The following is a 26,592-nucleotide window of genomic DNA, read 5'->3' on the forward strand; positions in this document are numbered from 1 at the left end:
GACAGAAGCAAAAGACAGAAAGGAGATGAGTAAAAGTGGAGGGCAGAGAAACCCAAGGCAAAAAACAAAAAGGGCCACTGTACAGCAAAATTCTAAAGGGTCAAAGTGTAATAAAAAGGAAAGCATGAAAGCTCGGTGCCTCAATGCAAGGAGTATTCAGAACCCAGGAGAGGGCTCTGAGCTAGTTAGAGTGGGTGAGAGCTCTGATGAACAGGACCCCAAGAAAGAATGCAAAAGGCAGGAGGCAACAGAGCAGAGTAGCACTGGGGTAAGTGTAAACCACAAGGTGATAGGAAGGGACAATATGTATGAATATAAAGGGGCTGCAGGAGGGGTCAAAACTAAAAATCATGGTTTAAAAACTAGTATTAAAACACTCTACCTAAATGCACGCAGCATTCTAAATAAAGTAAATGAGTTGACGGCACAAATGCTTCTGATTTGGTGGCCATTACAGAAACGTGGTTGCAGGGTGGCCAAGACTGGGAATTAAACATACAGGGGTATCTGACAATTTGGAAGGATAGACAAGGGAAAGGAGGTGGGGTAGCTCTGTTAATAAAGGATGGTATCAGGGCAGTTGTGAGAGATGATACTGGCTCCAATGAACAAAATGTTGAATCATTGTGGGTGGAGATTAGAGATAGTAAGGGGAAAAAGTCACTGGTGGGCGTAGTTTATAGGCCCCCAAATAATAACTTCACGGTGGCGCGGGCAATAATCAAGGGAATAATGGAGGCATGTGAAAAAGGAACGGCAGTAATCATGAGGGATTTTAACCTACATATCGATTGGTCAAATCAAATCGCACTGGGTAGACTTGAGGAAGAATTCATAGAATGCATACGGGATTGTTTCTTCGAACAGTATGTTACAGAACCTGCAAGGGAGCAAGCTATCTTAGATCTGGTCCTGTGTAATGAGACAGGAATAATAAACGATTTCCGAGTAAACGATCCTCTCGGAATGAGTGATCACAGTATGGTTGAATTTGTAATACAGATTGAGGGTGAGGAAGTAGTGTCTCAAATGAGCGTACTATGCTTAAACAAAGGCGACTACAGTGGGATGAGGGCAGAGTTGGCTAAAGTAGACTGGAAACACAGACTAAACGGTGGTACAATTGAGGAACAGTGGAGGACTTTTAAGGAGCTCTTTCATAGTGCTCAACAAAAATATATTCCAGTGAAAAAGAAGGGTGGTAAGAGAAGGGATAACCAGCCGTGGATAACCAAGGAAATAAAGGAGAGTATCAAATTAAAAACCAATGCATATAATGTGGCCAAGGTTAGTGGGAAACTAGAAGATTGGTAAAATTTTAAACAACAGCAAAGAATGACTAAGAAAGCAATAAAGAAAGGAAAGATAGATTACGAAAGTAAACTTGCGCAAAATATAAAAACAGATAGTAAAAGCTTTTACCGATTATATAAAACGGAAAAGAGTGACTAAAGTAAATGTTGGTCCCTTAGAAGATGAGAAGGGGGATTTAATAATGGGAAATGTGGAAATGGCTGAGACCTTAAACAATTATTTTGCTTTGGTCTTCATAGTGGAAGACACAAAAACCATGCCAAAAATTGCTGGTCACGGGAATGTGGGAAGGGAGGACCTTGAGATAATCACTATCACTAGGGAGGTAGTGCTGGACAGACTAATGGGACTGAAGGTAGACAAGTCCCCTGGTCCTGATGAAATGCATCCCAGGGTATTAAAAGAGATGGCGGAAGTTATAGCAGATGCATTCGTTATAATCTACCAAAATTCTGTGGACTCTGGGGAGGTATCAGCGGATTGGAAAGCAGCTAATGTAACGCCTCTGTTTAAAAAAAAAAAAAAGGGGGACAGACAAAAGGCAGGTAACTTTGGCCGGTTAGTTTAACATCTGTAGTGGGGGAAAATGCTTGAAGCTATCATTAAGGAAGAAAAAGTGGGACATCTAGATAGGAATAGTGCAATCAAGCAGACGCAATATGGATTCATGAAAGGGAAATCATGTTTATCTAATTTACTGGAATTCTTTGAGGATATAACTAGCATGGTGGATAGAGGTGTACCGATGGATGTGGTGTATTTAGATTTCCAGAAGGCATTCGATAAGGTGCCACACAAAAGGTTACTGCAGAAGATAAAGGTACGTGGAATCAGAGGAAATGTATTAGCATGGATAGAGAATTGGCTGGCTAACAGAAAGCAGAGAGTTGGGATAAATGGGTCCTTTTCGGGTTGGAAATCGGTGGTTAGTGGTGTGCCACAGGGATCTGTGCTGGGACCACAACTGTTTACAATATACATGGATGACCTGCAAGAGTGTAGTGTAACAAAATTTGCAGATGACACACAGATTAGTGGGAAAGCGGGTTGTGTAGCGGACACAGAGAGGCTGCAAAGAGATTTAGATAGGTTAAGTGAACGGGCTAAGGTTTGGCAGATGGAAGACCATGTTGGAAAATGTGAGGTTATCCACCTTTTGGGGGAAAAAAAACAGTAAAAGAGAATGTTTTTTGAATGGGGAGAAATCACAACATGCTGCGGTGCAGAAGGACCTGGGGGTCCTTGTGCATGAATCCCAAAAAGTTAGCTTGCAGGTGCAGCAGGTAATCAGGAAGGCGAATGGAATGTTGGCCTTCATTGCGAGAGGGATGGAATACAAAAGCAGGAAGGTGTTGCTGCAACTGTACGGGGTATTGGTGAGGCCGCACCTGGAGTACTGCGTGCAGTTTTGGTCACCTTACTTAAGGAAGGATATACTAGCTTTGGAGGGGGTACAGAGACGATTCACTAGGCTGATTCTGGCGATGAGGTGGTTACCTTATGATGATAGATTGAGTAGACTGGGTCTTTACTCGTTGGAGTTCAGAAGGATGAGGGGTGATCTTATAGAAACATTTAAAATAATGAAAGGGATAGACCAGATAGAGGCAGAGAGGTTGTTTCCACTGGTCGGGGAGACTAGAACGAGGGTGCACAGCCTCAAAATACGGGGGAGCCAATTTAAAACCGAGTTGAGAAGGAATTTCTTCTCCAAGAGGGTTGTGAATCTGTGGAATTCTCTGCCCAGGGAAGCAGTTGCGGCTAGCTCATTGAATGTATTCAAATCACAGATAGATAGATTTTTAACCAATAAGGGAATTAAGGGTTACAGGGAGCGGGCGGGTAAGTGGAGCTGAGTCCACAGCCAGATCAGCCATGATCTTGTTGAATGGCGGAGCAGGCTCGAGGGGCTAGATGGCCTACTCCTGTTCCTAATTCTTATGTTCTATTATGACTCGGTATATGATTAGAAGTTGGGATTTATTTTTCTCAAACAAAACTCTTGTGATGGAAACTACCCTGTAGTTGTTGGTAGATGCTGGTAGTTTTGTAAATAATTATCTCATGGGCAATAGTATTCTGTGATGGAAAATCTGTCAAATTTTAAACCCGTTGGGAATGTTATCTAATAGAAACATAGAAATTTACAGCGCAGAAGGAGGCCATTTCGGCCCATCGTGTCCACGCCGGACGACAAAGAGCCGCACGGCCCTTGGTCAGCAGCCCTAAAAGTTACATATAAACCTATAAACAATGACAGAAAGGCAAAGAGCATCCAGCCCAACCAGTCCACCTCACACAACTGCGACACCCCCTATACTGAAACATTCTACACTCCACCCCAACCGGAACCATGTGATCTCCTGGGAGAGGCAAAAACCAGATAAAAGCCCAGGCCAATTTAGGGAGGAAAAAATCTCGGAAAATTCTTTCCGACCCATCCAGGCGATCGAAACTAGTCCAGGAGATCACCCTGGCCGTATTCTATTCCCTGCAGTACTTACCATTATATCTGCGCTGTCCAACAAAAGGTCATCCAGTCTAATCCCAATTACCAGCTCTAGGTCTGTAACCCTGCAGGTTACTGCACTTTAAGTGCCCAGCCACCATCACTTAAAAGTGGTGAGGGTTTCTGCATCCACCACTCTTCCAGGCAGCGAGTTCCAGATCACCACAACCCTCTGTGTAAAGAAGCCCCCCCTCAAATCCCCTCTAAACCTTCCACCAACCACCTTAAAACTATGTCCCCTCATAATAGAACTCTCCACCAATGGAAATTGGCCCTTACTGTCCACTATGTCCAGAACCCTCAATAGTTTGTACGCCTCAATTAGGTCTCCTCTCGACCTCCTCTGTTCTAATGAGAACAAACCCAGTCGATCCAATCTGTGCTCATAACTAAGATTCTCCATTCCAGGCAGCATCCTAGTAAATCTCCTCTGCATCCTCTCTATGCAATCACGTCTTTCCTACAATACGGCGACCAGAACTGCACGCAGTACTCCAGTTATGACCTAACCAAAGTATTATACAATTTAAGCATAACCTCCCTGCTCTTATATTCTGTGCCTCGGCCAATAAAGGCAAGCATTCCGTATGCCTTCTTAACCACCTTATCCACCTGGCCTGCTACTTTCAGGCATCTGTGGACAAGCACTTCAAGGTTCCTTTGTTCATCCACACTATTAAGTGGCCTACCGCTTAATGTATATACCCCTTCCTTATTAGCCCTCCCAAAGTGCATCACCTCACACTTCTCTGAATTAAATTCCATTTGCCACTGCTCTGCCCACCTGACCAGTAGATTGATATCCTCCTGCAACCCATGACTTTCCTCTTCATTATCAACCACACAGCCAATTTTAGTGTCGTCTGCAAACTTCTTAATCATACTCCCTATATTCAAATCTAAATCGTTGATATATACCACAAAAAGCAAGGGACCTAGTACTGAGCCCTGCGGAACCCCACTGGAAACATCTTTCTAGTCACAAAAACATCCATCAATCATTACCCTTTGCTTCCTACCTCCAAGCCAATTTTGGATCCAACTTGCCACTTTGACCTGTATCCCATGGGCTTTAACCTTCATGACCAGTCTACCATGCGGGACCTTATCAAAAGCCTTGCTAAAGTCCATATATCCTACATCGTACGCACTACCCTCATTGAGCCACTTGGTTACCTCCTCAAAAAATTCAATCAGGTTAGTCAAACACGATCTTCCCTTAACAAATCCGCGCTGATTGTCCCTAATTAATCCTTGTCTTTCCAAATGTAGATTTATCTTTGTCTTTCAGGATTTTTTCCAATAATTTTCCCACCACTGAGGTTAGGCTGACAGGCCTGAAATTACTCAGCCTATCCCTTTCTCCCTTCTTAAACAAGGGTACTACATTAGCAGTCCTCCAATCCTCCGGCACCATGCCCAGATCCAAAAAGGACTGGAAACATAGAAACATAGAAAATAGGTGCAGAAGTAGGCCATTCGGCCCTTCGAGCCTGCACCACCATTCAATAAGATCATGGCTGATCATTCACCTCAGTACCCCTTTCCTGCCTTCTCTCCATACCCCTTGATCACTTTAGCCGTAAGGGCCACATTTAACTCCCTTTTGAATATATCTAACGAACTGGCATCAACAACTCTCTGCGGAAGAGAATTCCACAGGTTAACAACTCTCTGAGTGAAGAAGTTTCTCCTCATCTCGGTCTTAAATGGCTTACCCCTTATCCTTAGACTGTGACCCCTGGTTCTGGACTCCCCCAACATCGGGAACATTCTTCCTGCATCTAACCTGTCCAGTCCCGTCAGAATTTTATATGTTTCGATGAGATCCCTTCTCATTCTTCTAAACTCCAGTGAATATAGGCCCAGTCGATCCAGTCTCTCATATGTCAGTCCTGCCATCCCGGGCATCAGTCTGGTGAACCTTCGCTGCACTCCCTCAATAGCAAGAACGTCTGTCCTCAGATTAGGAGACCAAAACTGAACACAATATTCCAGCTGAGGCCTCACCAAGGCCCTGTACAGCTGCAGCAAGACCTCCCTGCTCCTATACTCAAATCCCCTAGCTATGAAGGCCAACATACCATTTGCCTTCTTCACCACCTGCTGCACCTGCATGCCAACCTTCAAATGATTGTCAAGGCCACTGCTATTTCCTCTTTTACTTCGCTCAACAGCCTGGGATGCATTTCATCCGGGCCTGGGGACTTAGCTACTTTCAAAGCTACTAAACCCCTTAATACTTCCTCTCTCACCATATTTATTTCATCCAGAATATCACACTCCTCCTCGATAGCAGTACCTGCATTGCTCCTTTCTTTTGTGAAAACAGATCCAAAGTATTCGTTAAGAACCCTACTAACATCTTCTGCCTCCACACAAAGATTACCCTCATGGTCTCTAATAGGCCATCTATTTATTATATTCTTGTCAAATGAATCATTCTTCATTTGGGGCAGGAGAGGCCTATAAATATATCACTTGTAAATTACTGAACTATATTAGATTAATGTGAGCGATCAGTTTGTCATATAGCTAATTTTGTTCTTCCATGGCTTCAAACTGTAGAGGAAGGGATTTGTATTTCACACCCTCTTTTCCACCCATTTTCTTTATTTTCTCTTCTGAAGGCTCTAATTCCTTGCTGGTGTATGATTTCATGGGTTCTGGGTGTCACCTAGTACCTCAGGTGGTCACTCTTCATGCAAGATAGTGAGTGTTAGCATTTGTCCATTGGGTTGTGAAGGAAGAATATGAAGAACAACAACTTGCATTTATATAGTGCCTGTAACACAGAAGCAAAATCAGACAAATATTGATGCCCAGCCAGAGGAGATATTAGGAGGTTAGGCAAAGAAGTGAATTTTAAGGAGGAGCACAGGGGTGATAGGTGAACGGGTCTTGGTGAGGGATAGAAAACGGGCACCAAAGCGTTGGATGAGTTGATGTGCACATAGGATGTAAGTTGGGAAGCCAGCCAGGAGAGCATTGGAATAGTTCTGATAACATTTCAGGTCGATGATATTTCAACACTATGCTTGCAGCTGAGTCCAAATCCTGACCTCGCCCAATGTCCCCACATGTTTTTCAATAGCATTTGTGGCCACTGAATAGATTGGGAGTGGGCTGCTGAGGCCAATTCTAGCATACTACGGCCACTCCTAGCTTAGATCAGCTAAGTCGACACAGATTGGGAATAGAAGCTAGGCAATGGTTTTGGGAGAGCAGGATGGATGTGTAGTCAGACTCAATGATGCTCATTTGGTGGGTGCGCTAAATTATAGGTTGGAAATAAAAGTAACTCACTGCAACACCCTTGCACCCTCTTTGTACACACAACATACATATTTTCTCTGAATATTATTCCTCGTCAAAAACAGATGCTAATTATTTACCTTACTTTGAATCTGTTGATCTCTCTTTTGATTATCTTTACTTTTTTTCCATGTCCAAACTGGACCCTCCCCTGTCTTGTTTCCTTCAACTTAATTTTAAATGCACTGAACATTCCACCTAATCCAGTCTGCCAGATGGTCAGTGACAAACACTGCAAGCAAATATCCCACACAAGGCAATCTCATACATTACAGTTAATGAGAAGGAATGATTTTCTATTGCTTGCTTTTTTTTATATCTCCCAGATCCTTTTGTGGTTATAAGCCACTCTAAGTATTTGTAGTTCTGATTACATTGACTTGGGGAAAAATGGGTCATTTGTGTCATCTGCAAATTAGTATTTTGCTGTTCTGAGATAATTGCAGTGGAAATTTATTAAGCAGCATAGATCGTTAACTCTTTCAGGTCTTCTATAAATGTTTCCAAGCTGTAGCATTATATGCACAATGACAATCATATTGGATTTGCAACATTAGTAGGGACAGATTTTTAAACTCATTTCTATGTGCTTGAGTATGAAGTTCAAATTGGCCTGTCTCCACTAAAGAAAGAGTGAACCTATATTTATAAAGAGCCTTTCACTTCCTCGGGACATCTCAAAATGCTTCACAGCCAATTAAGTCCTTTTTGAAGTGCAGTTACTATTGTAATGTAGGGAAATGTTGCAGCCAATTTATGCACAGTGAGATCCCACAAACAGCAATTAGATAAATGACCAGATAACATGGCTTAGTGGTAATGGTTGAGGGATAAATGTTGGCCAGGATGTTGGGAGAACTCCTCTTTGAATTTTATCATGGGATCTTTTATGTCCACTGGGTCTTGGTTTAACATCTTATCAGAAAGATATCTAAGTGTTCAAAGACAATTTAAAAAAAAAAACAATATTTTTAATGCCACGTTTGCTCACAGCAATGTCCTCGAGATTAATCTTTAATTCCTGGCGACTCCAGGACAATCCTGGAAGGTTGGCAACCCGAGTGTGGCCTGACCAGATCTGTAATGAAAATTCTTTCGTGTTTAAAAATACCCAAAATTGTCTCTTTCACCCCATTTGAATTACACCGTCTGCTAATATTGGTTGTGGAGAGGGCTATCAAATCCCACACCTTGGTGAAATCTATTTCTATTTTTAAAAGATATTCGAATTTTAAGAAGTGTGTCAATCCTCCCTGGCATATTAATCCTTAACCTTTGGCATCTTGCAATGGCATCCTGCAAAGTCATCCTAGCCTAACAATTTATGTGAAGTGCTTCTTAAGTGGCAAAATAATGAAACTTGTTACTTATTTGTCTTTTTTTTTCAACTAATGTTTTAAATGGATTTACATTTGAATATAGAATCAGAAATCCAGCCATAGTGCCTGTGTTGGCTTCAGATTGGAACTCTCTAATTCCACTTCCCTGTTCTTTTTCTCAATTTTTATTTTCTTAATATCTTCACTACAGTGCCATTTTTATATCACCTTATGATCTCAGGATGTCCCAAAATATGTTCACAATCAATGAATCACCTTTTGAAATTAAGTCTTTTGTTATATAGGAAATCTAAGACTTTGGCTTATAAATATTATTTAAAAATCCGCCGAGCGAAAAACATGGGCGTTGCACTCCCATTCAGGGCGAAAAAGTACAATTTAGGGTCAATTGATCAAAACAAAATGAGCGATAAATAAAAAAAAATCAATAAAAATTTACCCTGAGGCCTAGCAGCAGAAAAACAATAAAAATAATTTTTCAAAAAACATCACCAAAAAAATCAAAAAACATTCCCAAAATCCTTTTAAACTAAATAACCACAGCAGATTTTTAAAGTAATTAGTAAAAAAAACAATTACTAACCTTTTTCTTGCAGAGGTACTCAACTACCGCCCAGCTCTGCTGATCCTTGTGGGCTTTTTTTTTCCATACTCACCTACAGGTCACCTCACCGCTGACCCAAATATCGTGCCAGGGCGATATCAGGATGGTGCACGCCGGCGGTCCGCTCGCCGGCGGTCCGCTCCCCAGCGGTACCTTGAAACCGTCGGTGTAACTCGGGTAGAGAATTTTCCGCTTACCTGATTAGCGTCCACAATGGCCAATACTGCCCAGGAACCGGACGGTAAGCCATTGGAAATTCCAGCCCATATGCAACGAGTGGTTAGGATTTGGAATGCATGGCCTGATAGGGTGTTGGAAACAGATACAATGGTAGCTTTCAAAAGGAAATACTTGAAGGAGAAAAAATGTCAGGGATATGGGGAAAGAGCTGGGAAGTGGAACTAACTGGATTGCTCTTTGAAAGAGCTGGCGCAGATTCACTTGGCCGAATGGCCTCCTTCTGAGCTGTACTATTTTATGATTATATGATTTTCCAACAATCACAAATAATCTTGATGTTGCAAAGATTGGTGATGCATTGGTTAAAGAAATGAAAAAGAGGCATCCTGAGAGAAGTTAAAGAAAAACACCACGAAAACAAAGGAATAAAAGGAAAATAGGGACAAGCAATCCACCTCTAACTGCTATCTATCTCCTTTCCTATTTGACCCCTGCTGTTCAGTGTTCACCTTTCTCACCCCTTTGTAAAGCACTTTGAAATGTCTTTGCAACTTACATTTCTAGATGTATAGAAGAAAAACAAGATAGAAAGAGAAAAGTAATAAAGCAAAACAGAAGCTAACATTTAAAACAAAAATAATCAATTGTATTAAATTGTAAATGCAATATTGCAATTATGAATCAAACTTTTGCTCTATATACATGGACAAGAGATAGAAAAAAGTGTAATTAATTTCATTGCTCCCACAGATGCATTTAGGGGGCAGTTAGATAAGTCATCATCATCCTAGGCAGTCCCTCGGGGTCGAGGATGACTGCTTCCACACTATAAATGAGTACTCAGATGACTGATGAACTAATTTTAAATGGTGGATGATGCCTGTTCTTGAATCTTTTTCAATGTGGGGTGGCCGTTGCACACCAGCCACCACACGGGCTTGACAGAGCAAGGTCTTGGTCCAGTGGTAAGGGGATCCAAGACAACGGGAGACCAGGCTCTGCCGCATGTGCCAACACATACACACAAACTCAAACATACTCCTACTGTCCTCCTTCCTTCCTCCTTCCACAGGACCTCTCTCTACATGGAATTCATAGTATGCAATGTGAGTCTCAAGACCTCACAGCCTTGCTATTGGCCCGTGCTGCGCCTTCCCTTGGTCTTGTCCATAATGCTACATAAGAACATAAGAAATAGGAGCAGGATTAGGTCATACGGCCCCTCGAGCCTGCTCCGCCATTTAATACGATCATGGCTGATCCGAAAATGGACTTGGATCCACTTCCCTGCCCGCTCCCCATAATCTTTTATTCCCTTATCGGTTAAGAAACTGTCTATCTCTGACTTAAATTTATTCAATGACTCAGCTTCCACAGCTCTCTGAGGCGGTGAATTCCACAGATTTACAACCCTCAGAGAAGAAATTCCTCCTCATCTCAGTTTTAAATGGGAGGCCCCTTATTCTAAGATTATGCCCCCTAGTTCTAGTCTCCCCTATCAGTAGAAACATCCTCTCTGCATCCACCTTGTCAAGTCCCCTCATAATCTTATACGTTTCGATAAAATCACCTGTCATTCTTCTGAATTCCAATGAGTAGAGGCCCAACCTACTCAACCTTTCCTCATGTCAACCCCCTCATCTCCTAGTGAACCTTCTCTGAACTGTCTCCAAAGCAAGTATATCTTTTCTTAAATATGGAAACCCAAACTGTTATGTATGTAACAATGTAATACTTGCCACCAGAGGGCGTGACTGTTGGGAGTCCTAATGGTCACCTGCACACACGTGCAGGGCCAGTATAAAAGGTAGGCTGCCATGTTGTTTAGGCACTCTGGAGTTGTAATAAAGAAGACTAAGGTCACACTAAGTTTAGCTCACAGTACTCAGCCTCATGGAGTTCTTCTATACACAACAAAAACTGTACGCAGTATTCCAGGTGTGGCCTCACCAATATCCTGTATAACTGTAGCAAGACTTCCTTGCTTTTATACTCCATCCCCTTTGCAATAAAGACCAAGATTCCATTGGCCTTCCTGATCACTTGCTGTACCTGCATACTAACCTTTTGTGTTCATTCACAAGTACTCCCAGGTCCTGCTGTACTGCAGTAATTTTTCTCCATTTAAATAATAACTTGCTCTTTGATTTTTTTTTTCTGCCAAAGTGCATAACCTCACACTTTCCAACATTATACTCCATCTGCCAAATTTTTGCCCACTCACTTAGCCTGTCTGTCCTTTTGCAGATTTTGTGTGTCCTCCTCACACATTGCTTTTCCTCCCATCTTTGTATCGTCAGCAAACTTGTCTACGTTACACTCAGTCCCTTCTTCCAAGTCATTAATATAGATTGTAAATAGTTGGGGTCCCAGCACTGATCCCTGCAGCACCCCACTAGTTACTGACTGCCAACCTGAGAATGAACCATTTATCCTGACTCTCTGTTTTCTGTTAATTAGCCAATCCTCTATCCATGCTAATATATTACCCCCAACCCCGTGAACTTTTATCTTGTGCAGTAACCTTTTATGTGGCACCTTGTCGAATTCCTTCTGGCAGTCCAAATACACAGCATCCTCTGGTTCTCCTTTATCCACCCTGTTCGTTATATCCTCAAAGAATTCCAGCAAATTTGTCAAACATGACTTCCCTTTCATAAATCCATGCTGACTCAGCCTGACTGAATTATGCTTTTCCAAATGTCCTGCTATTGCTTCTTTAATAATGGACTCCAACATTTTCCCAACCCCATCATCATCATAGGCAGTCCCTCGAAACGAGAATGACTTGCTTCCACGCCAAAAAGGATGAAGTTCACAGGTGTTTCAATGAAGGACCTAATATTCCAGGTCCTGAACTACATCCTGAAGGGTGGAAGATGCCTGTGCGTGGATTTTTTTAACGTGTGGTGGCCGTTGCACACCAGCCGCTACACAGGCTTGACAGAGCTAGGGTCTTGGTCCAGTGGCAAGGATTACCCAAGACGACTGGAGACCTGCTCTTCTGCACGGACCTAGTGCGCACACATATCGCAATGTGGGCTGGCCCCTGGCCCTGAACTCGCGCCTCCCCTGGGCCCCAATCACGTCCCTCCAGTTTCTCGCTGAATCTGCCCACGCTCCAATCGCCGATCTGAACCTTGCTGACCAATCTGCTAGGACCTCCCCAGAATCCAGGGAATTTTAGTAAATTACAACCAATGCATCCACTATCCCTGCCGCTACTTCTCTTAAGACCCTAGAATGCAAGCCATCAGGTCCAGGCATTTATCCGCCTTTAGTCCGATTATCTTACTGAATAACACCTCCTTAGTGATTGTGATTGTGTTAAGTTCCCCCCCATAGCCCCTTGACTATCCACTGTTGGGATACTTTTAGTGTCCTCTACCATAAAGACTGATACAAAATATTTGTTCAGTTTCTGCCATCTCCATGTTCCCCATTACTAATTCCCTGGTCTCGTCCTCTAAGGGACCAACATTTATTTTAGCCACTCTTTCCCTTTTTATATACCTATAGAAACTCTTGCTATCTGTTTGTATATTCTATCTTCCCTTAATCATGTTTTTAGTCATTCTTTGCTGGCTTTTAAAAGCATCCCAATCTTCTGTTCTCCCACTAGTTTTGCCCATTTTGTATGCCCTTGTTTTTAATTGGATACCGTCCTTTATTTCTTTAGTTAGCCACAGATGGCTATCTTTTCTTTTACACCCTTTTCTCCTCAATGGAATATATTTTTCTTGAGAGTTGTGAAATATCTCCTTAAATTTACGCCACTGTTCATCAACTGTCCTACAGTTTCATCTATTTTCTCAGTCCACTTTAGCGAATTCTGCCCTCGTACCTTTGTAGACTCCTTTACTTAAGCTTAGTACGCTGGTTTGAGATCCAACTTTCTCAACCTCCATCTGAATTTGAAATTCAACCATGCTATGATCACTCATTCCAACCTCGGTTCCAACCTCTCCGCTCCTCCATACCTTGTCCGTCCTCTCTGCTTCCGATCTCCGGACCTCGCCCGTCCCGACCTCCGGACCACGTCGGTCCCGACCTCCGCTCCGCTCCGCTTCCGACCTCCGCTCCGCTCCACGCCGCTTCCGACCTCCGCTCCGCTCCACGCCGCTTCCGACCTCCGCTTCTCCCGCTCCTGGGTCCCGATCCCTCTACTAGGCTCCACCACGCTCCAAGAGATGCCACCATTCATCTATCTGCATTCTGATGATATCTAATTTTGTTGCCCACTTTGATTTTGTCACCCTCTCGGGACCATTGTTAATTCTGCTGCTGCGGTGGCTAGCTTTTTTGATTTGGCCACAGCTCCAGCTTCGTGCTCCAAACAGCTCCTCTGCGTGTCCAACGAAGTCGGGCTTTTTTGATTCCGAGGGAGAAAGAAATAAGAGAAGCTGGGGGTGTTCTCCTTAGAACAGAGAAGGTTAAGGGGAGATTTGATAGAGATGTTCAAAATTATGAATAGTTTTGATAGTGCAAATAAGGAGAAACTGTTTCCAGTGGCACAGGGGTTAGTAACCAGAGGACACAGAATTAAGATGATTGGCAAATGAGTCCGAGGCTACATAAGGAAACCATTTTTTAACACATTGAGTTGTGCTGATCTGGAATTCACTGTCTAAAAGGGTGGTGGAAGTAGATTCAATAATAACATTCAATTCAATTGGATATTAAGGGGATCAAGAGATAGGGGGATAGTGCTGGAAGATGGAATTGAGGTAGAGGATTCGTCATAATCTTATTGAATGGTGGAGCAGTTGGATAGTTTTACCAAAGAGCCAGCACAGGCATGATGGGCCAAATGGCATCCTTTGCTTCATCGTTCTATGGTGACGAGGTGAGATAAAGCGGAACGTAAACACCGGCACGGAACTGATGGGCCAAATGGCCTGTTTGTGTGCTGTAAATAATATGGTGTTTACCTTAATCTGACAATTGAAGATGGATGTGGGGTGAGGGGTTATCAAGCACCTGTTTATATTTGAAAAGAGACATTGGTCGTGAGGCCCCCTCCCGCGACACCAAACTACCCCACCCCCGCTCTCAGTGCCCCGTCCTCCGCCCACTGATTGATAATATGCCAGGTCCAATAGGCAAGCGCAACACCACTCCGCTGTGCGGCGATTGAGCCAATAGTTAACGGTCTGGAGGCGGGACTTCCTTGGAGGGGGAGCAGCAAGTTCGGTTGCGGGGCGGCGCGTGCTGGTGCAAGCCATAGGCGGCAAAAACAAGAGGAGAAAGCGCGAGTGAGGTGGGTGTCTGAAGCCAGTGATATCAAATAAAATATAAAACATTCCGCTTAATTCATCCGCAGGATCAGGAAGCAAAAGTAAAAATACAATTAGAGATGACAGAATCCGGATGATGATTTTTTTTTAAAGGTAGCGGCGAAGAATAAACCAGGCGTCACTTTTTAACCTCAAAACTGAGAGGAAATCAAAATAAAATTATTTTTTTAAATTCTTTCACTTAACCAGTAACTACATCCAAAAGTGCTGTTCTAACTGTCAGAACCCGAATGCCAGTACTTCAGAGTATCGTGATACGCACCGGCGAACGATGAGCCATCTTCATCTTAAATCTGACCGGCATTCAGATTAACATTAACAATTTTGCGTTCATTTTAGAATTTATTTGGGAGAATATCGGATTAAAGCGATTCAGAGGGGATTTATAATCTTTAACCAAGATGTGGAGATGCTGGACTTTTATGGAAGTCCAACCCCCCGGGGCAGTGAGTGGCCAGATTACTGGCTTCCAAATTCCTTTATTTTATAAAATAAATGAATATATATATATTTTAAACAAAAAAGACTTCGTAAAAGGATACAACTTGAATACATTGTACTCGGGGACATTTATAGAATCAAATATCCATTTTAAAGATTTTTGTGACTGGAATTCCCAGGTGATAATTTACAAAATAATGAGAAATTAAGTTTAAAAAAAATACTTTTCATGATTGAGAGATCCTGGTGTGCTAGAATGTAAGAGACAGATGTATTGGCCAGAGGCTTGACAACTACGAAAGATCTTGAGTGGATTTTAAATGAATATTTAATGTCTTTTCGTTTATTATGATGGAATCTGTATTGTGTGTTCAGGTTACTTATTTTCCAATCCGGGAATGCAAAAATATAATTTTATAGGTTAAATGCATATGAGTTTATTCATTTATGTATTTTGACCCTGAACGATTTTACCGATTGACTACTGCTACTCATGCATTCACAACATTCTGTTCTTATTTTGCTATGGGTGAATTTAAAGCTATATAAGTGGTTCTCCTCTGGCTCAACTTGTTAAGGCTGGAATAGCTGAGGCAATACAGACCAGGAAGATTTTAAGTACAAGTAGATTTGTGATGTTCTAGTTGGCTTCAGAACCCTTGGGTTAGGAAAAGGAAAATTGGCCAGGGTTTCCTGTTGCTGTCTGTATCCAGTGACCCTGATGGAAGTGCACATTATATGGACATTGTGTGCGATGGGGATGAGGCTAAATTGTGGTGGTCTTTGTGGAGGAATTGTTTGCCAAGACTTAGTCTAAGCCTACAGATGAAGAATAGCCATTTCCTTATGGAATGGTGCTGGAGTGTCCACTTCATCCCATGGAAAGGTGTTCCAGATTAAGGCAATGGACCTAAAATGACAAAAGAAACTACTTGGATTGAACATAATGACTGTGTTAGTGATTATAGAAATGTAAAACCTTTATAAATGGACCATAGTTTCTGTTGAACATTAAGTGTATTGACTTCACCTTTGGGACTAGATCTCACATTCCCTTTTACTGCCAATCGTTGCCAAGTTCAGTTGTCGCCCTGTCCCTCAGCATATCAATTTGAAGTCCTTGTCCTTGCCTGTCATCCTTCCCTACCTGAGTGATCTTCTCCAACAGCCTGTACATTGTATCATGCATCCATTGCTCCTGGGTCTGGTTTGCTCTGAGCTAGTCGCTTGCTCTTTCAGCTCGTCCATTGGCGGCTGATCCTTCGATTGTTACACTTCAGGAAACGCTTTGCTGAACCACACTACCTCAATTGTCGCAAAAGTATCAAAAATCTCTCGAACTGTGCTTCTGGCCACTCCACATTAATTTCCTGTCCCTTAGTGTATGGTTTCTCTTGCACCTTACGATGTTGTTCTACTTGAGAGGCACTATACATATGCAAGTTGTTGTTGCGACTGCTGCCTTTCTTGCATGGGGCTCCAATATTATATCCAATGTTGGAATTGAACCAGTAGAATACTTTTTATTGTGTTGTGATTCACAGTAGTGTTGCAGAACCAGTTTGTGTTACTAGAAGCTGCTATACAGTATTTTAGTAGTCGTAAGTTGTATGGATTTTAGGGTTCAAATAGTATAATTAGATCATGAGATATTTTTCTATTTGTTCATGGGATGGGGCTGTTGCTGGCAAGGCCAGCATTTATTGCCCATCCCTAATTGCCCTTGAGATTGTGGAGGTGATGAGCTGCCGTCTTGAACCGCTGCAGTCCTTGTGGTGAAGGCACTCCCACAGTGCTGTTAGGGAGGGGGTTCCAGGATTTTGGCATTGACAATGAAGGAACGGTGATATATTTCCAAGTCAGGATGATGTGTGGCTTGGAGGGGAGCTTGCAGGTGATGGTGTTCCCATGCCCCTGCTGCCCTTGTCCTTCTAGGTGGTAGAGGTCACGGGTTTGGGAGGTGCTGCTAAAGAAGCCTTGGTGAGTTACTGCAGTGCATCTTGTGGATGGTAGACACTGCAGCCACGGTACACGGGTGGTGGAGGGAGTGAATGTTTAAAGTGGTGGATGGGGTGCCAATAAAGTGGGCTACTTTTTCCTGGATAGTGTTGAGCTTCTTGAGTGTTGTTGGAGCTGCACTATTCCAGGCAAGTGGAGAGTATTCCATCACACTCCTGACTGCCTTGTAGATGGTGGAAAGGTTTTGGGGAATCAGGAGGTGAGAGACTCGGCTCTTGACCTACTCTTGTTGTCACAGTAGTATTTATGTAACTGGTCCAGTTAAGTTTCTGGTCAATGGTGACCCCCTCCAGGATGTTGTTGGTGGGGGATTCAGCGATGGTAATGCCGTTGAATTTCAAGGGGGGGGGTGCGGTGGTTGGACTCTTGCTTGTTGGAGATAATCATTGCCTGGCACTTGTGTGGCGTGAATGCTACTTGCCACTTATCACTTATCAGCCCAAGCCTGAATGTTGACCAGGTCTTGCTGGATGCGGGCAAGGATTGCTTCATTATCTGAGGAGTTGCGAACGGAGCTGAACACTGCAGTCATCAGCGAACATTCCCATTTGTGATCTTATGATGGAGGCAAGGTAATTGATGAAGCAGCTGAAGATGGTTGGGCCTAGGACACTGCCATGAGGAACTCCTGCCGCGATGTCCTCAGGCTGTGATGATTGACCTCCAACCACCACAACCATCTTCCTTTGTGCTAGGTATGACTCCAGCCAATGGAGAGTTTTCCTCCTGATTCCAATTGACTTCAATTTTACAAGGGCTCATTGATGCCACACTCTGTGAAATGCTGCCTTGATGTCAAGGGCATTCACTCTCGCCTCGCCACGCCTCTGGAATTCAGTTCTTTTGTCCATATTTGGACCAAGGCTGCACTGAGGTCTGGAGCCGAGTGGTCCTGGCGCAACCCAAACTGGGCATTGGTGAGCAGATTTATTGCGGTGAGTGCCACCTGCTAGCACTGTTGATGACACCTTCCATCCCTTTGCTGATGATTGAGAGTAGACTGATGGTAATTGGCCGGATTGGATTTGTCCTGCTTTTTGTGAACATAGAATCATATAGTTTTACAGCACAGAAGGAAACCATTATGCCTCTGACTACTCTCTGAAAGGCTATCCATTTACTTTCTTTGTTCTTGTGATGTAGGTGATGTTGGCAAGGCCGCTTTTATTGTCCATCCCTAATTGCCTTGAGAGCATTAAGAGTCACCACATAGTATAAGGCTGAAGTCACATGTAGGCCAGACTCGGCAGAAGGACATTAGTAAACCAGTTGGGTTTTTACGACAATCCAGATATGGTAACATAGTGATATGTTACTGGACTAGTAATCCAGAGGCCTGGACTAATGATCCAGAAATGTGGGTTTAAATCCCAAGACAGCAGCTGGGGCATTTAAATTCAGTTAATTAAATAAATTTGGAATAAAATGCTAGTACAGATATCAGTAATAGTGACCTTAAAACTATTAGGGAAGGAAATCTGCTGTCTATAACTGGTCTGACTTATATGTGACAGCAATGTGGTAGACACTTAACTGCTCTCTGAAATAGTCAAGTAAGCCACTCAATTGTACAAAAACCATTACGAAAAACAATAATAAGAATAAAACCGGACGGACCACCGAGCATCGACCTAGACATCGGATTCGGACAAGACAAAGGCAGACCCAGCCCAGTTCACCCTGCAAAGTCCTCCTAACATCTGGGGACGTGCCAAAATTGGGAGAGCTGTCCCACAGACTAGTCAAGCAACACCCTGTCCTAGTCATACTCACAGAATCTTCCCTTTCAATCAATGTCCCAGACTCCTCCATCACCATCCTTGGGTATGTCCTGTTGCACCGCAGGACAGACCCACCAGAGGTGGCAGCACAATGGTATACAGTTGGGAGGCAATGGCCCTGGGAGTCCTCAACATTGACTCTGGACCCCATGAAGTCTCATGTCTTCAGGTCAAGCATAGGCAAGGAAATCTGCGGTTGATCACCACCTACTACCCTCCCTCAGCAGGTGAATCAATACTCTTCGTGTTGAACACCACTTGGAAGAAGCACTGAAGGTTGCAAGGGCATAGAATGTATAGTCTGGGTGGGGGACTTCAATGCTCATCACAAAGACTGGTTCGGTAGCACTACTACTGACCGAGCTGGCCAAGTCCTGAAGGACATAGTTGCAGACTGGTGGTGAGAGAGCCAACATGCGGGAAAAACCTACTTGACCTCGTCTTCACCAATCTACCTGTTGCAGATGCATCTATTCATGACAGTATTGGTAGAAGTGACCCCTGCACAGCCCTTGTGGAGAAGTAGTCCCGTCTTCACACTGAGGACACCCTCCATCGTGTTGTGTGGCACTACCGCTGTGCCAAATAGGATAGATTCAGAACAAATCCAGCAGCTCTATATGAGGCGCTGTAGGCCATCAGCAGCAGCAGAATTGTATTCCACCACAATCTGTAACCTCATGGCCCGGCATTTCCCTCGCTCTTACCATTACCATCAAGCCAGGGGACCAACTCTGGTTCAATGAGGAGTGCAGAAGAGTATGCCAGAAGCAACACCAGGCGTACCTAAATATGAGGTGCCAACGTGGGGAAGCTGCAACACATGCTAAACAGCGGAGGCCGCATGCTATAGACAGAGCTAAGCGATCCCACAACCAACGGATCAGCTCAAAGCTCTGCAGTCCTGCCACATCCAGTCAAGATTGGTGGTGGACAATTAAGCCATTAACTGGAGGATGTGCCTCCATGAATATCCCCATTCTCAATGATGGCGGAGCTCAAGACGCGAGTGCAAAAGTCAAGGCTGAAGCATTTGCAACCATCTTCAGCCAGATGTGTCGAGTGGATGATCCTTCTCTGCCTCTTCTTGAAGTCCCCACCATCACAGAAGCCAGTCTTCAGCCAATTTGATTCACTCCACATGACATCAAGAAACAGCTGAAGGCACTGGATATAGCAAAGTCTATGGGCCCCGACAACATCCCGGTTGTCGTGCTGAAGATCTGTGCTCCAGAATGAGGCGAGCTTCTCGCCAAGCTGTTCCAGTACAGCTACACTGGCATCGACCGACAATGTGGAATACTGACCAGGTAGATCTTATCAACAAAAAGCAGGACAAATCCAATCCTGTCAATTACCACTTCATCAGTCTACTCTCAATCATCAGCAAAGTGATGGAAGATGTCATCAACAGTGCTATCAAACCGCACTCGCTCACCAATAAGCTGCTCAATGATGCTCAATTTGGGTTCCGCCAAGACCACTATGTTCCAGACTTCATTACAGCCTTGGTCCAAATATGGACAAAAGAGCTTAATTCCAGTGGTGAGATGTGAGTGACTACCCTTGACATCAAGGCAGCATTTGACAGCGTGTGGCATCAAGGAGCCGAGTAAAATTGAAGTCAATGGGAATCGGGAGGGAAATCTCTCCACTGGCTGGAGTCATACCTAGCACAAAGGAAGATGGTTGTGGTTGTTGGAGGTTAATCATCTCATCCCCAGGATATCGCAGCAGGAGTTCCTCAGGGCCGTGTCCTAGAAACATAGAAAATAGGTGCAGGAGTAGGCCATTCAGCCCTTCGAGCTTGCACCACCATTCAATAAGATCATGGCTGATCATTCACCTCAGTACCCCTTTCCTGCTTTCTCTCCATACCCCTTGATCCCTTTAGCCGTAAGGGCCACATTTAACTCCCTTTTGAATATATCCAATGAACTGGCATCAACAACTCTCAGCGGTAGGGAATTCCACAGGTTAACAACTCAGAGAAGAAGTTTCTCCTCATCTCAGTCCTAAATGGCTTACCCCTTATCCTTAGACTGTGTCCTCTGGTTCTGGACCTCCCCCAACATCGGGAACACTTCCTGCATCTAACCTGTCCAGTCACGTCAGAATTTTCCATGTTTCTATGAGATCCCCTCTCATCTTTCTAAATTCCAGTGAATAAAGGCCCAGTCGATCCAGTCTCTCCTCATATGTCAGTCCAGCCATCCCGGGAATCAGTCTGGTGAACCTTCACTGCACTCCCTCAATAACAAGAAAGTCCTTCCTCAGATTAGGAGACCAAAACTGAACACAATATTCCAGGTGAGGCCTCACCAAGGTCCTGTACAACTGCAGCAAGACCTCCCTGCTCCTATACTCAAAACCCCTAGCTATGAAGGCCAACATGCCATTTGCCGCCTTCACTGCCTGCTGAACCTGCATGCCAACTTTCAATGACTGATGTATCATGACACCCAGGTCTCGTTGCACCTCCCCTTTTCCTAATCAGCTGCCATTCAGATAATCTGTCTTTGTGTTTTTGCCCCGAAAGTGGATAACCTCACATTTATTCACATTATACTGCATCTGCCATGCATTTGCCCACTCACCTAACCTGTTCAAGTCACCCTGCAGCCTCTTAGCATCCTCCTCACAGCTCACACCGCCACCCAGTTTAGTGTCATCTGCAAACTTGGAAATATTACACTCAATTCCTTTGTCTAAATCATTAATGTATATTGTAAATAGCTGGGGTCCCAGCACTGAACCTTGCTGTACCCCACTAGTCACTGCCTGCCATTCTGAAAAAGACCCATTTATCCCAACAATACCATGTGCTTTAATTTTGCACACCAATCTCTCATGTGGGGCCTTGTCAAAAGCCTTTTGAAAGTCCAAATACACCACATCCACTGGTTCTCCCTTGTCCACTCTACTCGTTACATCCTCAATAAATTCCATAAGATTTGTCAAGCATGATTTCCCTTTCATAAATCCATGTTGACTTGGACCGATCCTGTCACTGCTTTCCAAATGCTCTGTTATTTCATCTTTAATAATTGATTCCAACATTTTCCTCTCTACTGATGTCAGGCTAACCGGTCTATAATTACCTGTTTTCTCTCTCCCTCCTTTTTAAAAAAGTGGTGTTGCATTAGCTATCCTCCAGTCCATAGAAACTGATCCAGAGTCCATAGACTGTTGGAAAATGATCACCAATGCATCCACTATTTCTAGGGCCACTTCCTTAAGTACTCTGGGATGCAGACGCCCAACCATCTTCAGCTGTTTCATCATTGACCTTCCCACCATCGTACGGTCAGAAGTGGGGATGTTCGCTGATGACTGCACAGTGTTCAGTGGCATTTGCAACTCCTCAGATAATGAAGCAGTCCATGCCTGCATGCAGCATGATCTTTATGACATTCAGGCTTGGGTTGATAAGTGGCAAGTAACATTCGTGCCACACAATTGCCTGGCAATGACTTTCTCCAACAAGTGAGAGTCTAATCCCTGCCCCTTGATGTTCAACGGCAGTACCATTGCCAAATCCCCCACCATCAACATCCTGGGTGTCACCATTGACCAGAAGCTTGACTGAACCAGTGACATAAATACTGTGACTACAAGAACAGGTCAGAGGCTGGGTATTCTGCAGTGAGCATCTCACTTCCTGACTCCCCAAAGTCTTTCCACTATCTACAAGTTAGGAATATGATGGAATACTCTTCACTTGCCTGCATGAGTGCAGCCCCAACAACACTTGAAGCATGACACTATCCAGGTCAAAGGAGCCCTCTTGATTGGCACCCTATCCACCACCTTAAACATTCACTCCCTCCACCACCGTACCATGGCTGCAGTGTCACTGTAGCAACTCACCAAGGCTTCTTCGACAGAACCGCCCAAACCCGCAACCTCTAACAGCAAGAAGAACCAGGGCAGCAGGCGCATGGGAACACCATCACTTCCAAGTTATACACCATCCTGATTTGTAAATATATTGCCGTTCCTTCATCGCTGCTGGGTCAAAATTCTAGAACTCCCTTCCTAACAGCACTATCGGAGTATCTTCACCGCACCAAGTTCTCCAGGACAATTCGGGATGGGCAATAAATGATGGCCTTGCTGGCTACGCCCACATCCCAGGAACAAATAAAAAAAAATCCAGCAACTTTCATGGAAATTTTCCTGATCGATTTATTGAATTCACTTTCACAAGTTGTCATGATGGGATTTGAAATCCTGAGCTGTGGGTTGCTAGTCCAGTACCTTAACCACTGCACATAGCCCCTTTCCCCAGACCCTTTCAAAATGTATTTGCTTTATTTTAAAAGCTGTTATGGATTCTGCTTCCACCACTGTTTTAAGTGGTCATATTATGACCTAACAGACATCTATGTATAAAAAAGAACTCCTAACCTCAAATTTGTTCTTTTACTGATAAATTTATGTCTCCTATTTACCATATAACCTATATAACGCATTGACCATGATCTGCTGTTTGCACCCTGATGGATGATCACCCACTGCTATTCACTAATATGATCTGCCTGCAGGGTGGGTGGCCACCTTCTGAAATATGTATTCCAGAAACTCATCAGCTCCCTATGTGTGTTGGAATATTCACAGCTACTCCTCAAGTTCAGAAACTTTGGCCCCAAGTTTCCACATGATTTGCTCCTGATTTTTAGGAGCAACTGGTGTAGAACGGAGTATCTTAGAAATCGGAATTCTCGACATTTAGTTTGCTCCAGTTCTAGTCAGTTAGAACAGTTTCACTTTGGAACAGAATTTTTTTTTCAAAAGGGGGCGTGTCCGGCCACTTACGCCTGATTTCAAAGTTTCGTGAGTGAAAACTTACTCCAAACTAACTTAGAACGGAGTAAGTGAAGATTTTTGTACGCTTGAAAAAACCTTGTCTACACTTTAGAAAATCAGGCGTAGGTTACAAATTAGGCGTAGGGAATGAGGTTGTGGGGGGGAGGGGGGGAAGGGAAGTCATTAAATTCTACAATCAATCCTTAGTTATACTTATACAAATATTATACAAATAAATCCAACCTGAATAAAAATTTATAAGCAAAGAAAAGATTAAATAAACCATGTTCCTACCTGTGTGAAAGTGCTTCAGGCAGGCCTTTCATGTTGGAGACAGGCAGCGGTGTGGCGTCAGTGTCTCGACGGCAGCGGCAGCGGCAGCGGCAGCAAGCTTCGAGCTGAGCTGCAGTGCTTGAGGCAGGCCATCATTCTCTTCGTGGCTGGCCGCAAAGAAGCAGCACCGGACGGACCCGAGGCCATTCGGCCATGAGATATTAGCGGCATCAGTGGCTGGCCGGCAGCCGAAGAATCAACACCTGACACACGCAGCTCTTTATGGTGCTTGAGGCCATTCGGCCACGCTTTAGGGGCGGCGTCAGTGGCTCGACGGCAGCCGAAGATACAGCAGCAGCCTTCGAGCTGTGAGGGGGTCTGAGGCCATTTGGACAGGGAGAGGCAGCCACATCGACAGTTTTATATTTAAATTTGCAGAATGGGTGCTGCATTGTCAACACCACGTATTATGCAATGGTTTGCCATCAATTCACTGCATAGGAGAGAATTGATTAGAGCTCACCGCACCAGGAACGTCGTAGCCCGTAGGTTGATGGGCAGGAGACCTTACCCACGTCGACAATATCGAACCAGGCGCTCGTACCTGGACATGAGCGAGGCTGATTGTGTGAAAAGGCTGCATTTTCGCAGAGAAGTTGTCACTGAGATCTGTGATATGGTGAGAGCAGATTTGCAGCCCAGAAGCAGAAGGACAACTGCCTTGTCTGTTGAAGTGAAGGTAACAGCTGTACTTTCTTTCTATGCCTCGGGATCGTTTCAGGCTACAACTGGAGATGTGTGTGCCATCTCTCAACGTGCAATACATGCCTGCGTTTACCAGGTCACGGCTGCACTTTATGCGCGAAGGAATGACTTCATCAATTTCCCAATGACCGCACAAGCGATCCATGACAGGGCTGTGGGCTTCTTCAGGATTGCCGGCTTCCCAAAGGTACAGGGCTGCATTGATTGTACCCACATAGCCTTGCGAGCACCCGTGGAGGAATCTGAGCAGTACCGAAATAGGAAAGGTTTCCACTCTATCAATGTGCAGCTCGTGTGTGACGACAAGCAGCGCATCATGTCAGTCGATGCGAGATACCCTGGCAGCACCCACGATGCATTCATCCTACGCGACAGCGTTCTACCTGACATGTTTGAGCAGCAGCCAGAAGGGCAGAGCTGGCTACTGGGAGACAAAGGGTACGGCCTGACCACCTGGGCTCATGACGCCCCTACGCGTGACACGGACAGAAGCTGACCGTCAATACAAAATGGCACACATTGCGACGTGCAGCATCATTGAGAGGACCATTGGCATATTGAAACAGCGATTCCGATGCCTGGACCATTCCGGAGGACAGTTGCTATACCCTCCTCAGATTGTCGGTTACTTCACTGTTGTGTGCTGCATGCTTCATAACTTAGCCATCATGAGGCAGAAGGAGCTGGTAGTGGAACCCGAAGACCGACGTGAGGGCCCAGTGCATGATGATAGTATTATGGAAGACCAGGATGTGGATGATAACGACAATCAGGAAAGCATGCAAGTGCCTGATGCCGAAGCACGAGGTCGGAGGAGGGCCGTCCGTCGTGCCCCTTTAACGATTGCTCGAGACTTGCGCCAGCAGCTCATCCGTGAACGCTTCAACTCATGATGCCTGAGGGCTCTGCGACCACTTTTGCATATGGACATGTTTATTCTTTGCAGTTGTTCCTACGTTGTATTGTGTTAATGGAACATGAAACAGTTTTAATGAAAAAATATTTTATTGAAAAGTTAACGTCACTCTAATAAAATATTTGTTGTATCAAACTATACTTTTTAATATGACTCTTGAAGATCACTTATAAACTTGTAAAGTTACAAAACACTTTCTATGTGAAAAACTTTAGACTCTAAGATCACTTATACTTCAAGATCACTTTTTAGATGCAAAATTAAATAATTTACAGAATGTGAGAGCATTTACACTATAAGATCACTTGAACACCCTGAGATCACTTATATGTTGTAAAGTTACAAAACTTACAAAACAGTTTCATTGTGAAAAATCTTACACTCTGAAGAACACTTAAACTTCAGGATCACTTTTTAGGTGCAAAATTAAATAAGATACAAAAAAATGTGAGAGCATTTACACTATAAGATCACTTAAAAACCATAAGATCCCTTATAAGTTGTAAAGTTACAAAACTTACAAAACAATTTCAATTTGAAAAACGCTACTACAGCTACATCAAGAACAAAAACAAAAGCAGCAAAGAAAGGCTGCAACTATGTCTCATCCATATCTCAGTGAATGTTCACTTCCTCATGGGGGTGTCATTTGATTGGCTGGGCTGTGTGCCCTTATTGCAGCAGCTACCTCAACCAGGCCCTCTCTGACGGCCTGTGCCGACACTTGCATGCCTTCCCTGATGGCCTGTGCCGTAATTTGCACGCCCTCCCTGACGGCCTGTGCCGTTGGTGCACTCCCTCGGACATTCCCTCCCTAAGTTCCCGTGTCATTACTGCTATTTCTCCCGTCAGGACCGTCAACTCTTCACCTACTGCATTGACGCCACCGATGAGTGATCGGGTAAGCTCATTGGTCTCCATACCCAATGCCACAACCTGAGTCGCATCTGTTGCACGCTGCATCTCAGGAGAGCGTGTCTCCAATCTCCTTCTCCTCTGCCTGGGTCTGCCTTGTGGCACCACTACACT

At 44.1% G+C, this 26,592-nt stretch overlaps 1 protein-coding gene across 4 annotated transcripts in view; it reads left to right on the forward strand.

Moving 5' to 3' along the window:
• Positions 1-14,440: 14,440 nt before the first annotated feature.
• The window catches only part of kcnab2a (potassium voltage-gated channel subfamily A regulatory beta subunit 2a), a 315,007-nt gene continuing 302,855 nt past the window's right edge, over positions 14,441-26,592 (forward strand). For all 4 annotated transcript variants that reach the window (XM_070860410.1, XM_070860412.1, XM_070860411.1 and 1 more), the window contains exon 1: positions 14,441-14,522. The gene's annotated coding sequence lies outside the window, so the exon portion shown is untranslated. The remainder of the gene's footprint in view (positions 14,523-26,592) is intronic.

Source organism: Pristiophorus japonicus, chromosome 18 (assembly GCF_044704955.1).
Source record: "Pristiophorus japonicus isolate sPriJap1 chromosome 18, sPriJap1.hap1, whole genome shotgun sequence".
Taxonomy (NCBI): Eukaryota; Metazoa; Chordata; class Chondrichthyes; family Pristiophoridae; genus Pristiophorus; species Pristiophorus japonicus.